Genomic DNA, 17252 nt, shown 5'->3' on the forward strand with positions numbered 1-17252 from the left:
CTGTCCTGTCAGTTACACAGGGAACAAACGCAAGCAGCAGCAGCAGCAGCAGCTGCTGATCTTGCTCTTTTCTAGTCTATAATTATAACGCCACTTGCCATCGGAAGGACCTCTTTCATTTGAATGAAGAATCTTGCAATGGTTTTGGCTGGCACATACAGTTTTTTTGCATTTTATTTCCTCCAAAATGGGATGGACAAGAAGGGAGCTTTTTGCTCTGAGACTTGTCTTGAAAAGTGATATGTCTCTAACACGGTCCTGTGAAGACACATCAATGAATAGCACTGATTAACTACATCTAAATAGGAAGACCAGAGACAACCCCACCAAACCTGAAAATGCTCCCCAGCTGCACCTTGGTCCCACCCTGGACCACAGCATTTGCTGCATTTCTGCTTTGCTGATTTGATTTGGGAAATCAGGTCTCTGGGGCATGCTGTAGAAATCACTCATCCCTCAAAACAGGCAGAGTTGCTGCTAGGAAAAGCCTCAGTGGACCTATTCACAACTGTATATTTCAGCACGTGAAAATCCTTCTGCAACTGGAGGTTTTACATAGGACTTTCCCTTTTCCCCTTTGTAAAATGAGATGAACTCTGTCTTTTATGACCTATGGCATTAAGCGTGAGCTGTAAAAGGTGATAGACTGTGAAAGCCCAGGAGATATCATATAATGTCATAAACTTCAGCAGAGAATGAAATAATGTGACTGTGAAATAAATTTTAAAAAATGCAGGGGAAGAGAATAAGCGAGATTTATGGATTTAATTCATTTTATGATGAAAAGTTTTACCCCCTGCCTTAGTCACATTAATCCATTTGACGCCTTTTATTTAATTAAAACTCTCCCAGAAAGAATGGAAGTTTCTGCCATTGTTTACCTTTCCTCTTGTTGTTAATGGCCGAAGAAAGACACTTTGATGTCAAAGCAGGCGAGATATTAGACTATGGCATGTGTGTGTCAGGCAGTGGCCTGTGGCGAAAGATGACAAATCATTTTAGCATTCAGTGACTTGGCATGGAGAAACATACTGCCTGATCCTATTACAGAGACTGCCCTGTGCAAGGAAAATTCTTAACAACAGGGATATTTTAAGGTCACTGGGAAAATTATTACTTAGACCTAAAACATTTTTCTTTGCTGAGCATAATAGTTTGCTGGTCTTACTGAGCAGTAAATAATAGCACCTCTATGTGTCAGGGGGTATCAGGTGGTTTTCCTGGCGGCTCTTCAGTATTCCTGCAGATTGGAGGTGGCTGAGATTGCTCTACTGGCTCTGAGCTGTTTTGCAGAAGACATGAGATTTACAGCTCCTGTGTTTTCAGAGGCAGAAATAAATACAGGTTTCCATCTGTGTAGCTCCATCGGGACTGGTTCTGTAGGAAGTACTTCTTTTTTTATCTAAGGTGTCCCTATTTCCTTGTCGGATATTTCCAAAGATAGGCAATGTTTTTACCTCTCTTCCTCTGTTTCCCTCTAGGGAAATGTAGTTTCATCCACATTCATCTACAAAAATAAGTTTTCAGAAGTCCCTTTCTACATGCAGTTCTACTAATGATCACTGATAATGGTGTATTTTGCATTCATTTTCTCTTGATGTACTTTGAACACACACAAGAGAAAAAAAACATTTTAGCACTGTGTAACTAGACAGGTTTCTGCTAGTATCATCCATGGATGTTTAACAAGACAGCTGAGTGTAACAGATAGAAATCTAGCAAATAAAACTTATTTAATATATTTATGATTTTGACTTCTCTTTTCTCTTGAGTTTTCAGCCCATTTATACTGGAAGACTTCTGGAAGAGACATTAATACATATCATGTGCTAGTGAAGCTTCAAGCAAGCACTTCAGTATCTGTAACATCACATAATGCCAATATCCAAAGAAATGCCATAAAAAATAGGCTAAAATATGATCTGAACAACATGAAAGAATTTTCTTATTGAAAGGAAGTGAATAATTTAAGTGTTGGGAAGAGAGCAGCATTAAAGAATCCGCCGTCAGATTTTCTCAAATGAGAATATATTGAGTTTTGCTATACTTTTCTACTTACTGTCACTTGCTGCTGGAATTCCTGTCTTAAATAAATCAGTAAATTAACATAAAATGTCCTCTGCCCATAGAATGACTGTGTAGAGACTTGCTGTGCTATCTAACAGTCTCTTTCATGAGAAAAATTGCAATAATTAGAAGTTAATCTAGTGGGAGAGATACCACCGTACTTAGCATCACTCAATGTGGGTTATGGAAATATACTTTAAAGGAGGCTCTTTTATCTCCTGAAGTCACATGGTAGAATACTTGAGAGGATTACAAATGAATTTGTCTGCAGGATAAAGCCTGCTGTCCTGACAGATTAATTCTCTGAGTACTGTAAAACTGCAATCAAAAATACTATGCTTTGCAACTTCCTTGTAATGAAATAAACATCATTTGTTATGCAGCAGTGCTGAGTTTGCTATTAGAAATATTATTACTGTGACTCTTATCAGCCTCAACAATCCTTTTATTGGCAAAAGGCACAGACACACGATGTCACCATGGGACTCATCAGACAGAAGATGAGATCAACAAGGCACCCAGGAATAAGGTGTCCAGAAACTGGATTCAGAAGCCAGTGCCTGGACTGACTGGGAGAGCTTTCTCATGACTTAAGACTTATGTCTCCAAAGTGCTCCATATGATGTTCATCTGAAACAATCTGGGTAGGTTATTTAATACACGCTAGCACAGTTTAAGTGAAAGCTAAATGGTTAAAAGGCAATCACAGAAGGAGAGGTGCTTGATCTTGCTCTGGCTTTTCTGAAGTGTCAGTGTACTTTGCAATGTAACCAGGGTTTTAAAACTTCTTGCACGTTATCAAATGTTAGATATTAGACAATTTCTTTACTTACCTAAAAATGCAGCTGATTGCACAGCCATTTGCGTAATCATTCTTTTTTTAACATGCTGATGCTGCAAAACTGTAATTTCTTTTTAATGAAGAATTTATGTTAACAAAATTTTGTATTGTTCTGGACATTGAAGAGTGCTGATAGTTGATAGTCTGTGCTTCATAATATGTACTTAATACTTATATCTCTTGCATTTCTAAGGAAGTTAAATTAGAGAAAGACAAATATTTTCTTCCATTTAAATGTTTATTTTGCACAACAAATATTCACCTAATATATTAATATTAGAGTTTATAATGCATCGTTGTTTGCTCAATAGGCATTTCTGCGCTCTTAGTCAAGATTTTTGAGGTATCACTGGAAGCCACAAAAACTCATGCTCTTTATGGCTTAATGGCCTAGGTTTTCAGTGAGAGATGTTACATCTCAGAATAGCAAATGATGACCCATGTGCCCTGCATAGAAAGATAATAACAACAACAAAACAACAATAAAAATAGTATGTAAAAATGGGCAATACACATAACAGTACAACTGAGCCATTCTGCTTCTACCATTTGACAAGGACAGCCTTGCTTATTTGGAGAAATTCTTCATAGGATGATATTTCGGTTTGTGTTTATGAAAATCCACCTACAAGAATGATGATCCAGATTAGTGCACTATTTAAGATAACAACACCATGCAGTGATGAGCGATACAAAACTGTGGAGCAATTCACCCTATATAACACTGCTAGAGGTGTGGTTAAACCGTGGGGCAGCTGATTGGAGAAAGTACACCCTTCATTTCCTCTGTTCAAATTAAAGAGGACCTCAACCCAAAATTTAGAGTCATGGTACCGGCAAATGCAAATGGTATTTGTAAGGATGGAGGATTTTCTTGAGTTGTCTGTTGGGCAGATAGATTTGTCAGAGTATCTGCTTGTATGAGAGACAAAGGGAAAGATAAGACAGAAGAGATTCCAACAACAAGAAAGCAACTAAAAACAGAAAAGCATTTCCAGGGAAATGTGTCTAGAAAAGGTGAGTTCTTTTTTGTTACTTATTGCCTGGAAAGAATTTGGAATTGTTGTTGCTGTATTTGTGAGAATAGGATTATTGGTGTTTGTGATAAAAAATTATTACATTGAGATGGCTAACCATCATCAATTTCTTTCTGTAAAGGGAACAACTCACATGAGTTTTATCTTATTTAATTAGTTTTATTTCATAGAACCCTAATAATATATTCTGGTGTTCAAAGCAGCAGTAATACACACATGAAAAGGATGAAGCTGAGGACTTTCCTTCATCAGCCTGTCCTGCCAGTCCTGTATTAAAGCAAACTCTGGCTTTCCTCCCTCACATAGTTCAATGCCACACATTTCCCTCAGAACTTCATTTGTTCACTTTTAAGATATTGCTTAAGAGGGAGTAAACCAGAAAGAGTGTAAAAAGATCACGTAGCATGCAGGAAAAAGAATAGCATGTTTAGTGAACCAACAGAGATAAACAACTAACCTTTTTCTATGGACAGCAAGTCTGCTCATTTCCACCTGAATTTCAACAAATCCTCTCATTCTCTGCTCTCTGCACCTTTTCACTCAGAAAAACTGCCTGAACAGCACCTAAAGCCTTGTTGTTTCCCCAGACATGAGGTTCAATCAATTTGCCAAGAGCAGATGAAACAAACCCTCTGCTTGCTGTGCTGCTGCTGAGCCAGTGCCTGGCCCAGAACATGCACAGGCATTGAATGGTGCTAGCTGGGGAATTTATCCTTCACTCTCCTCTGGGTAAATCCATGCTTTGACTATTTTAATGAGGTGACAGAAAATGTTTCCTATCACAGTGAGTGTGAGAGAACATTTCCAATCAAGGTAACAGAGATGTATATGATACTGGAGACTAAACTCCCGGGAGGCCTAGCACTTTTAAGGTCACTTTGGGAAGTGTAACAGTAATCCCTTTATTTTGTGCAACTGAAACTGCTCTAGTTTCAATACTACTTAAGCATTTTTTACCATCTACTGAGTGAAGAACTCAGATTACTTTTCAGAAATGCCTCTCTCCTGCACTGAACTTGCAGAGCCTTGGCATCATGAGTGTGTTGAGCTTGAGAAGAGAGAAGACAAGGAGAAGAAAAGGCCACTCTAAACTGGGACGCATTCCTATGCCCAGTGGAGTGATGCCTGTACCAACTAGGTAACTCTAAACAGAAGGTGAATAAAATGGTACTTCTATCACACAGGTAAATGGTTGGTACCTGTAGAAACTTCTCCATAAGATCAGCTTCACCTCATAGGGCTCATAGAGCACAACTCAGCAATAACTGTCAGGCTTGACTGAAGCCTGATTTTGAATCTCTGTGCTGTTGAGCAAAATAAAGAAAAACCAGCTCATTAAAGCCACATATTCCATTTTCACAGTAACTTCAGTATGAAAGAATGAAGACCTTTGAAAAAGTATTTAAAATTTATCACGTACATGTTATGGGGAAGGAGGAAGAAGTTTCATGAATTTCATTTGAAGATGGAAAAAATAAAGCACAGGGAAGGTACCAAGGTCCAAAGCAGGCTTGTGAAGAAAACACAGGATTCCTGAGTTCTTCCCTGGTGCCTTTCACTGCTTCTATTTTCAGTATTTGTGGAGCTGTTTCTGGAGTCTCATCAAGTAAAAGAATTCTTGAGTTTTAACAACAGGTTTGTTGGGGCTAAAAGTTTGTTTGGATTTTTGGAAAGGTAACTTTCATGTGAAAATCTATTTTGTATTTTTATTTTCTGATTTTTGAGTTCAGGTTTGCTATGTCTGCTGTCTTCCAACCAGGGATGAACACGTTGTACTATTTTTAATCACACTTTGGATCCGTCCCTGGCTTGCTTCTAAAGATAAACGAAGCCACATGTCAGTTCTTACATAAGATGGTAAGCCCATTTCAGTTGTTATGTTTCTTCTATTTAGTATTGCTAAGTTTATAAGCATCTTCAAAAAAATTTAGAGGCATTATTATTTCATATTCAACGGTAGAATCTGTCCAGTTTGGCAGCTTGTTTGCAGAATCAGTCTTACAGTCAAAGTGGGCAATTGTAATCTAACATGCCTGAAGGAGAAATTTCTTTTTAATCCTTGCCATTTTAATAGTTAATGAAGAATGTATATTTTTATTAATTTCTACATTCCTTGGTTAGGCTGTTTTCTGTGTATTCCCTTAATATTTTTTTTTTTTAATCAGTAAAGAATGTGCCATTGTTTTATTATTTGTCAGTGAGTTCTGCCAGTTGTGTATAGATATATGCTGTGTATAAAAGAATTTATTTGCCAAGCTAATATTTTTTAGTATTCAAGCCTTGACTTTCAATTAATGAATACAGAGCTTTAATGACTATTTCGTTTTTATACATCATTTTAAGTTCTTGTTTCTACATTAATTTAGTGCATGGACAGCAGAGTTGATAACATTGGTAACAGAGGTGAAGACTATAAAGCAGTTTGAGGTTTTGATGCTGCAACATATTTCTTGCATGATTTGAGCACATCATTTGAAGACAAATAGGAAAGAATCAATATATGTGATACAGACAGAGTTTGCTAAGGCTTTTGAAATTCCCTCCTGTGACATCTCATAAGAAAGGGAGAGGCATGCTGTCCAGCATAAACTACTGTAAAGAAAATACAAGATGGGTATGAAAACACTGCTCAAACCATGTTTTTAGAAGGTCAATTTTTCAAGAGGAGCATCTCAGCTCAGAGGATCATTCTGGATCTGATAACATGCAGTATTTTATTTAATGACTTGGCTAATGGAATAGATAGTGCACTTATCATCAAATCTGCAAGACATGAAAGATCTTAAACTTTTTTCAGAACAAGATTAGAATTCAGTAAGAATCAATGGACATGGAAGAAAATTCACAAGTGAGGTTATACACAAGCTGGAGAAGATCTGGTTAAGCAGTGTTCTCCTGCCAGAAGAGAAAAAACAAAGGATCTTTGGTGGGATGTATAAGTAGATGTGTGATATCTTGAAGTCAGTGCTCATCAGACCCCAGCTGGAGTGCTGTGCCTGGAATTGAGCACTGTTCTGATAAAGACCCACAGGAAGATACCCAGCAAGAGCAATAAAAACAATTGGAGGTCTAAAAAACATCACCTTCGAGGAAAGATTAAAATAATTGTTTATTCTTTGGTGAAACTGAGGGTATAAATGATACTACCAAATGCCCTGAATTCTGCTTCCTGTATTCACTGAGATAAGCTCGTTACCTCCTCTATACTGCAGCACAGGATACGAGGTTAGACTTTGGAAGATACTTGTAACTCCAAGGTTTGTTCTGCACTGGAATGTACTGCTTAGGGAGGCTGTTCTGTCTTTCACCATTGGAAGTTTTGAGAAAGAGCTTCAGGAGCAGTTAATATCAATCCTCCTTATTTTCTGTCATTCTGGGCCTTTTTTAAGTGGGTAGATTTGAAAAATAACACAGATCTCACCAGTTTTAACATTCTGCTAGCGGGACAGGAAGGGCAGCATAAAGAGAAGTTTTAGAGCTCCAATAAGCTGGAACCTTATTTATGCTAATGTACCATTTGGATTTGCTTTCAAAATGGTTAGCTAAACACTGAAGAAATGTGCCTGAGTGAGGAACTACAGTTTCCAGTACTGTAGCACTGGTTCAGCTGAGCTAGTAGAAATGGGGGGAGAATTTCTAAAATAGGTAAGGCTTACAGTCTCTGTACCTTTTTTTGTATATAGTGGACCATTCTTTGGTTTTTTTTTTTCATTGTACTATGGGGTTTCAATGCATGTGTGACTGCTATTAATAGATTTATCCTTTGGCTTTCTTGAGTTTATTGTTTTGTAACATCTTGACAGAAAGGGAGTACAGTTTAATAAGTACAGTTCATTCAATATTTAAAAAGTAATAAAATAAACAAGTAAGAAGTACCATAGGTAAGTAGAAAGTGAAATTTCAAATTTTATTTGTTTTATTTATCCATGACATTGCTGGGACATCCTCCCCTACTAGACACTTAAACATCTTCTACAAAGAGAACAACTATCTCTTTAACACTTCCCAACCTGTAGGGGGAAAACTTACATTAGCTGGCATTTGCGCTTCTGTGTGGAGATGAGAAACTTTAACTAAATTCAGATCAAAGAAAAACTGCACACTTTTTTCTGAAGTCCTGCAGCAATCCTTGCCTTCAACAGAAAGCCCTGTCTCTTCTGTTTTCTCCTCCCTGAAACAGATTTCTTAGGATGAGTGGACTGTAACTGTTAGGAAAGGAAACAACCACATTTGAAGATAGAGTCTCTCAGATGGTTCAATGTGACAGAAGACATTGACAGACAGAACTGCAGCTCAGGAGGACTCTGTGCAGTGCAGGAACGGTTTGCAGTGATTTTTATCACACCTTCCATTAGTATGACTGGAGAGAATCTACACAAGACTCAGTCAAGACTCAGTTTTTAGTATATACATTGCTCCAGCCAAGCCTGTGCCAAGGTACCTATTCAGTGTTCTATCTAGCTGGAGAATGGGAATTTCTGATCTGGGGCATTTGACCACACTATGGAGCTCAAAACAAACAGCCAAACCATACTGTCTTGTGTGAGTCTGTCTTGGATGATTCTTCCTTGGATGAGCCCCGGACCTACATTACAGGTGGAGGTCTGCACACAGGTCACACATGTCTGCAGTACTGCCTCCTGCTTTTCCTGACAAGACTTCCTGAATGCATCCTGGACTTGATTTGACATCTCACCTTGGGTGATGGTCACTGGTGTATGGCAAAGCCACCTGGCTCTGCCCTTGGCTGTGCCCTCATTGGTGACCTTGGCTCTCAGTTCATGATGCCTGGAGGAGCAGCTCTGCCCTGACACTGATGTGCAGCTCAGGAAGGAGCAAAGGGCTCCTGCATAAAAATACTCTTTTAAAATATCTTTTTCTCTTCCCCCAGCCCCACACAAAAGACTCCTTCTCTTATTTATGACTCTGGATTTAATTCAATTTATTTATTCAATTTATTTTAGCTTTTAATTTTAACCATGTAAATTATGCTTTCTGTGGTTTGTTGCTGCCTGACTCTTTAAAGTATTACAGCAAAATTCAGGAGTACTTTGACAAAATAAATGTGTTGGTGATTAATTTTAGCAGTTAAATGTCTTTGGAACTGTATTGTTTTTATTTCTTGAAATGCAAGTTGTCTAATCTGGTTAAGACAGCAGACTGTCATGCCAAGCACAGTCATTGTACAGGATTAAGAACTATAGGATTACAGATCCTAATTATAGACTCTTGTTGGTTTATTATGTCTTAATAGGTTGTTTTCAACTTATGATTCCACTTGTCTCTCTTTTGCAATCATGTTTTTAATAAATTTCTGAGGCATCTTCTAATTTGTCAAACCTGTATTCTGACAGCACTGCCTGGATTCTATCTCATGTCAATATTAGCAAATTAAATAATTTAAAGTTCAAGGTCCTTATACTGAACAGCTCCGCTCTTCTGGGGTTTTATAACAAACTTTAAGTTATACTGCTGTTTGAATATTCCACTTCTGGCACTTTGGTTTCTTGGTTTTCAGATTACTTCCAGAAAAGGTATAGATGAAGACTTTCTGTAGCCATTTTTCTGCCTGAGCCACATTGTAGTCCATGTAGATTTACATACTGGAAAATAATTTAGAAGATATGAGTATTTATAGGTGCTGTATTTTTACTTTATGAGGAATGGCATTGATACATTTGCTTTTGGACATCACCTTTGTCATAATCTTTTGTTCTCAATGAACTTTTTTCTTGGTGGATGCCATGAGGAATGTGCCACAGAGAACATTATTTGTCTGTGGCTATGTCCTGCAGGACTGGCCAAGCAGGATTCTTTCACATTCAGTGGAAAGCTGTCAAGATAATTAAAGTTTCAATTATTGACTGGAATGCGGCCTAGATTCCTTAACTGATGAATGGGAGGGACAAGGTCTTATTTACCTTAGTTTTTGCTCAAGTTCCTCACCATGCAGTGCACAATTCAGTTCAGCTGCACTAAAAGCAAGGAAAGTACATGGTCCAGCTAATACTGCTGTCATTTTTGGCACTGTAATCAGACCAGTGGTGAAATGGAGTCTTATTTATAGCAGCTTTATAACATTTGCCTATCACCTTTAAGACACAGGACACACAGAACAGTACAGACCAGGACTTCAAGTGTGCTAAATTCCATGCTTGTGTCAGGGTGGCAATGGGGACAGCTTGAGGCGAGCCCAGGTGAGGCATAGCAGTAATTGCTCTTAATCAAACTACTGGGGCTGGAAAAACACCTCTCCTTAGCAAGTGAGGCCTTTTATAGCTCTATACATGGCCTAATTTCAGAAATTTTATGTGTACAGTTCAGTCTTTAATTATGAAATTATAAATACATTAGAGAGGCTTGGAAACTGATTTGGAGCAGAGCATGCCCCATGAATGAAAATTGCTGGATAACCACCTGGCATATTTTTCATTTTCTCATTTTCAATTGTGCGATCCCGTGCCTTTGTTACTGCATACCATTAAACACAGAATTATTAACTTCCTTGTGTTTTTCGCGGCAACAGAACTCTCAGAGTCGGATAGTCGTGTGCTCGCTTGTCCCTGAGGAGCAGCGATGTTCCAGTGTTTGACTCTGGGGCGCGGTGAGGAGCGGAGGCCCCGCGGCCCGGGCCCTTCGCTCCCTGTGCCCCGCCCCGCTCCCCTCACGGAGCTCCCCCCCGTTCCGTCACCCCCCCCCCCCCCCCCCGCCGCTAGGGGGCGGCAGCGGGGCCGCGCACACCTGCCCCCCCCTCCCCGCTGCGGGCGCTGCGCCGCGCCGCGCATGCGCGGCCCGGCCCCGCAGGTCGGCTGAGGGGACGCGGCGGCCGCTCCTCTCTCGAGGCTCGGCAGGTACGTGCGGCGGGGGCTGCGTGGCCCCGGCCCCAACCCCAGCCCCGGCTCCGGCTCCGCCAGTGGGAGCGTGGGGTGGCTGCCCGGGCTGTGGCTCCCCGCTGGTGCTGCTGCACCTGCCCGCCGACGCGTCTCCGGGAGCCTGTGCCCAGGCGGGCGGAGCAGGCGCCGCCGGGAGCGCTGCCCCTAGCCGGGGCGCCGTGCCCGGGCGCGGGCTGGCTGTGGCGGCTGTGGGAAGAACGTGGGGACGGGTGACGGCCCGGGCTATGCCGCTGTGCCCGTCTGCGGCGGGAGGGCGTCCCCGGATCCGTCGGGGCTTGCGTGGGCGCGGAAGGGGCAGTCGGCGGCAGGGATGCGCTTGTCCCCGAGTCCAGTCGCGGTCGAAGGCAAAACTGGGCAAAAGTACTTCTCAGGGATCACCCCGGGAAGTGCCGGGAGCACCTACTCCTGGGGTGGCAGCGGCGGCGGACAAAGAGCCGTGGCGTACCCGGGGCCGGCGGGTCGGAGCAGCTGCCGGGCTCCCCGGGTCGCGCCTGTGCGGGGCCCGAGGGGAAGGGCGGCCCGGCGGCGGTGACCGGGGCGAGCGCAGGAGGGATGCGGGGAGAAGCTGAGCTAGTGCTGAACGCTGAACGCTTCGCCTCCGCCGCCACAGCTCTCGGCCGGCGGGGCGGCAGGTGCGGATCGGGGAGAGCGCCGAAAGGGTCGGAGAGAGAAGCGGGGCAGGGCCCCTTTTGGGGTTCGCAGATTTCGCCCCCCTCGAGGGCGCCAGAGCAGCCTGGGCAGGGAGCGGAGCGGCGTTCTGCGCTGTGGGACAGGGGGGCTGCGCTCGCCTGTAGCTTTTGTTGTTTTCTTTATGGTTTGTCAAGCGATATTGAGGGCCATACTTAAGTCGCCGATAACTGGTCTTGTAAGCTGAAGTAGTTAGGTAGCAGTTTGAGTGTGCCTTCATTTCTAATGTAGTTGTGTTGGATAGTAAGGCTCAGAAAGTAAATTTTGGTACAAGTTGACTTCAAGCGATGAGCTGTGCAGAAATTTGTGCTGCCAGAGTGCTGATGCTCCAGTAATTCCCCGAGGGTCGCAGGGCTTTGGAAGTAAAGAGAACAGAGTGACCAAGCTTTAATGATACCGTCAGAGTTTGTCTTGCTGACAAAAAGCTACAGTGTTTTCATGATTTGAAAGTGTGGTCTGTTTTGTTTGCAGATAATATGCTAAGTTTTGTGTTGGTTGCTTTGTTTGCTGCATTCCTTTTTAAGCATGTTCTTAGGAAGCCTCAAAAACAGTTGTCTAAATAGATAAAATAATTACTCTTGCATAGACTTGCTATAACTGAAATTATCAGCTTCTCTTTTGAAGCAGATGTAAGGTTATTCAGACTAGAAATATGTATTGGCAGCTACCATCTGTTCAAATATTTGTATTCCTCACTGTAGGGCAAAACCTGAAATCTAGTTGCTTTAATATTTTTATTGTTGTTTCTGTTATAGATCTGTTAAATGAGTTTTTGGAAGGGTTAAAGTTTCGCCTTCTGTATTTGTCTCTTGGCAGTCTTTCATCCGTTGTGCTTGGTTAGTGTTACCTAGTGAGCAAAGAAGGATAAATAATTTACTGTTCTCATTATGCTTTTAATAAATAACAAATGGGAGTGCACCTCACAGCTGTGACTGGAATATCCATCTTGTTATGCTATATTTAAAAGGAGAATTTTTTTCCATAGGAGAACAGAACAGTCACAAGAAGCATTTTGATTATAGACTGCAGCTTTCTTCATAGCTGTTATTGATTTGGTTTAAAAATTCATGTAAAATACCAAATGAGATGGTCACTCACTGTTCCACTTAGGTTTATGGATTTTCTCAGAAAGGAGATGTGTACTTTGGATTTTTATTTTTAAGACCTTTTTAAGTATGCCATGTAAAATATTGTCTTACTGTAACCTTCAAGACTTGTATTAGAGACTTTATTAGCACTAATCCACTAAACATTTTTTAATAAATTAAGAAAATATTTCTTTAAATGCATTTGCAGGTACAATGTCAGGAAATTCATGGTAATTTTGCTGATGTTCAAGTTTACTTACTGAATATTTTCAGTGTTAACTGAAAATGAGAGGATCTTTAGGTCCAAGTCTTGGCAAGAATGACACTACAGTCATTGTGATCAGGTTTAAACCTGAGATGGGCTTGTGAAATTGTTTCCAAGATAAGGCAGAACAAGGTTCTGCTTTAAAAACGAACAGGAACTGCAAAGAGAATGATATTTTCATTTTAATTAACTTGGTTTGAGACTCTTTGTTAACAGAACAGCATTCTTTGAATGTTTGTTTACAATGAAAGTTCGTGGTATTCTTTGCCTTTGCAAAGCACTGGCTTTTCACTCTAGTAAGAGGTGTACTATCTCCCAGCCTCTAAACCATGTTTATTTATAAGTTTCACAAGCACTTCATAAATATAGGTCATTGAATCTTGTGTGCTGCTGGTTTCTGTAAGAGAGACACTTGCCGTCTGTACCTATAATTTTCTAGTTGAAGATATACCTAAGAAAAGTTTTTGGAAGAGATTTTTTTAATCATCGGTTCATCTCAACAAAAATCCTTGTAACTTCATAAAATCCTGCTATCAAGTAGAGTGTGTTTCTTTTAAAACAGTGCAAAATAGTGTTTTCAATGCATAAAGTGAGAGTAAAAATAGACCCACATCATAGTATTCTATGGCAACAGTAGAGGGAATGCAGTAGAAAAATATTCTCACCTTAAACCAAGTGTGTTTCTGCTAGCTGTTAAATTCTGTAAACTTGCTGAACTTACACCTTAACTTCAATTTACTGTCCTGCCCTATTTTATCATTTGTTGGTAAATACATAGTGTGGGGTCACTTGCAAATGAAATAAAAGTAGAATATGTAAAGACTGGAATAGTCCAGTGCTTTCTTTTCTCTCATATCTTACCGGCTCAAAAAAACCAAATAAAAGAAAAAAGCTTTGTTTTGGGTTCCTGGAGAAGAAATTTCTATCACAATTGCAAGATTTTAGGACTGGGAATTATTTTTTTGCAAACCTTAATGGAATTCCTGTGCCAAATCTTGAGTTGTGTTCATGCAATCAACTGGCATTGATAATGGTATTTAAACTTACTTGAAATCTCTGGCTAAGCTTGCATACAAAACAGTTTAGGAAGAAAATGTCCCACACTTTTTTCTGTGTCTACCTCTCTGGAATATCTTATACTGGATAGATGTAATTGAATTAGTTTTGAACTTGAAATTATTGCCCGTAGATGCCTTACAGCAATTTAAATTTGAAACCACCTATTTGCATCTGATAGATTTGAAGTAGCAGTACTTAACTGTTTCTTTAAAAGGTGTTCATTAATCCACTGTTTTTAATTCCCTACTGAGTTCTTTAGAGTTTAAAATACATTACATTCCAGGCTTGGTAATGCCACATATTTCAAAATTTTTTCCCCTAAACTGACTGAGAAGAATGCAGGCCCAGTGGTGGGCTAATGGCAGTTGTTTTGAGGAAAAATCCGCTTTCCAGACCCCTCTCAAATCAGCTGAATCAAGTGTTGGAGTCTAATAAATGAAGTCTCTGAGACTCAGTTACCTATTAAAGGCGTGCTGCGTGGAGGTTAAACCGCACTGGCTAATGGGCACATTCTTTTGATGAATACTAACCAGAATTTGCTCTTGGTGTAAATGTTTAGAGGTGTTAACTTTTTCCTTTAGGGTTTTTTTTTTCTTCCTACTCGAGCAGGTAGCCATTCTGTTATGATTGTACTCTTTTACTATTAAAGCTGAAAATGAGATTACTGATGTGTGAAATGTTTGGCGTTGACATTGCTTTTAAATGCACTATAACAATCAGGAGATTGTTCAGAGTTGTTATCTTCCAAGTGTCTGGTATTCAAAAGCAATCTGTGAAAGACAAGCTCCAGAGTTTGTGGTAGATGATTTTCAACAATTTTTTTTCAAAAGGAAACAAACCTTAATAAATTACTGCCTTTCAGGGGCCTTTTTAGTATTTAGTTACTGAGTGCTTCGGTTCAGACAAGTAGTTAAACCTCTCTTAGAGTTATAACAGAAAAATTAATTTAAGTATTTTGATTTGACTGCTGTTAAAAATGTTTGTGTTTCTCAATTTCCGTTAGAAGCTTTAGGAAGTGTTAAACCAACTGTTGTTGAACTGGTTTCTTTGTAGTGCATTTTAGTTACTATTAGACAAAGTAACAGATTTGAGCATAGTTTCCTCATGAAGCTGTGGTTAGTCAGCAGTGCAGGTGTGGCAGTGAAGAGGTAATAAAGAGTGACATTTGTCAGCTCCCTCCAAATTTGCATTATTTCCAGGTGAAAGCATAAGGAAATGAATTATTTTGTTGTTTCATCCTAATTTATTACAGTGCTTGACATTTTTATGTGATGCTAATTGCATAGTATCACCTAAGGAAAAAAAAAATCATATTTGGTAGGCACTAATGTGATTCCAAGCATTCACCTTATATTAATGCAGTAGAAGAATTACTAAGAAAATTAATTATTTTATTTAACACGTGTCCTGCCCTGAAATGTCAGAATATCAGCTTTTGTTCACAGTAGCAGAATTACTACTAAGGAGTGCTGTGTCAACAGTGTGTGGTTTTTTTGCACACAGTCAGCTTGGCTCCTAGTGAAGCTCTCAGCTTACCATTTGCTTCGTGTTCCTTCACAGCAAAGCTGTTCACTGCTGCCTTAGTCAATAATATGAATCCTTCCTGCAAGCCTCTAGGAAGCCTCTGATCTTTAATGACACTGAAATTTAATGTACATTTTTAATTCTTCTCCTTTTGGTTACCACTGCTTTGCAAAGTTCTTTCCCAAGAGAGAGCTTTTAGTTTTACAACACATTCAAAGAATGCTGCTCTGTTAACAAAGACTCTCAAACCAAGTTAATTAAAATGAAAATATGATTCTTTTTACATCTACGTTTGGTTTCATGAATGTGTAACATGTCTTCATAATGGTGTTGGTGAGTCTTGAAACTGAGATACTTAATTTGGGCTCCTTTCTCTTGTCTGGGTGGTGTACCCAGCTTCTGCCTAGTGAGAAGTAATCTTAGGAAAGAAAAAAGTTGTGACTGGAAAGTGTTTTACACAGATGGTTTGCTTATGAGTGCCCATTTGACAGGCTATGGGAAAAATATAGCTGAAGGACTTTATTTTCAGCTCTTCCAGGAATAACTTATATAACTTTTAAAACTGTACTTCCTGTATCAGAAAGAGCTTGTTTTTGGATAGCTGAGAAGTTATGCATGGATTTATTTACTGTTTAGACTGAGGTCAATATTTAATGTATAAGCTAAGTGATAGTCTTGTAAATATCCTAATCTTTTTGGTTTGGGCTCTTTTTTTTTTTTTTCTTTTTTTTTTTTTCCTGTTAAAAATACTGCAGGATACAGGCAGGTTAGGTGGAAAAGCCGTAGAAAAGAATTGGGTGGGACATTTCTCAGAGGAGTGGGACCATGTAGGTAGGCTAGATTGCTCCCATCCATGCCCTGAACCTATTATTTTGCCAGGGTAAATTGATGTGGTGGTCCAGAGGGACAGTTAGAAGTGCATTTGAATATTTGAAAGATAATAAGTAGGCTTTCAATTGTTTTTTTCTTTATGTGAGCCAGCATGTCCTTTTGTGCTTCAGAATACAGACAAATTTGTGTCAGTTATCACAGGTATATGGAATGATGCATCTTTTAACCTGTTGCTTATTCTGTGTACTTAAAAGTATTTGCTCCAAACAGACAGCCCTAATATTTGTACAGAAATAGTAAAATAAATGAAAAAAACAATAAATAAGCTTTTCTTGAGGCTTTTTTATTCTTTGAAAAGGCTAAGTAGTATTTTTTAAAAGAAAAGGTTTTTGAAAAAAGCCTTGCATAGCAAAGTTCAGCCAGTGGTGATATGAAGTTCCATGATATCTCTACTGAATATCAAGGCAGACTGTGAGTTTTAAGAATAACTAGCAATGACTAACATCTTTCAAACTTTAAATAGAAACTAGTCAACAGCAGGGAGTATGTGGCAAAAGTGTGTTCCTGTTTTAGTCTCAGGTGGGTCTCAATTTCTGCTTCTGTTTTGTGGATTTGGGTGCACTTTCCTAGGTGCTGTGGAAAAGACAAGGCATCCATACAGCCCCTCCATGTTCAGAGCCTGTGTCTTTTGTGAAGACTGGAATCCAAAAAATTGAGAATTTTAAGTGGCAGGTTGGTATTGTTGCCAGTATAGTGGTGCTGGGTGTGGCTGGCTTGGTTAAAGAAGAGGACAGTGGTGGGAACATCTCAAAGTCAGGGTCACATCTACTGATGTTTGTCTAGATGTGACCCTGACTTTAAGATCTGCGACTTGGATATTTTTCAGCTGGTGTGATGAACTATAAAGTATTCTAGTTTATTAAATGTAAAGCAATTATGTAATAATTGCATTGTAGAGCT

The 17252-nt window shown here is 39.7% G+C and overlaps 1 protein-coding gene across 4 annotated transcripts in view; it reads left to right on the forward strand.

The window, feature by feature from the left end:
- The first annotated feature begins 10739 nt into the window (after positions 1-10739).
- RAB3IP (RAB3A interacting protein) overlaps positions 10740-17252 on the forward strand; it is a 32872-nt gene continuing 26359 nt past the window's right edge. Inside the window, exons 1-2 of one of the 4 annotated variants that reach the window (XM_059472033.1) lie at positions 11428-11470; positions 16923-17024. The gene's annotated coding sequence lies outside the window, so the exon portion shown is untranslated. Of the gene's footprint in view, positions 10797-11427; positions 11471-16865; positions 17025-17252 lie in introns of those variants that run through there. The other 3 variants (XM_059472032.1, XM_059472034.1, XM_059472031.1) reach the window with 3 other exon arrangements.

The sequence above is a fragment of the Ammospiza nelsoni genome, chromosome 5, assembly GCF_027579445.1.
Source record: "Ammospiza nelsoni isolate bAmmNel1 chromosome 5, bAmmNel1.pri, whole genome shotgun sequence".
Lineage (NCBI taxonomy): Eukaryota > Metazoa > Chordata > Aves > Passeriformes > Passerellidae > Ammospiza > Ammospiza nelsoni.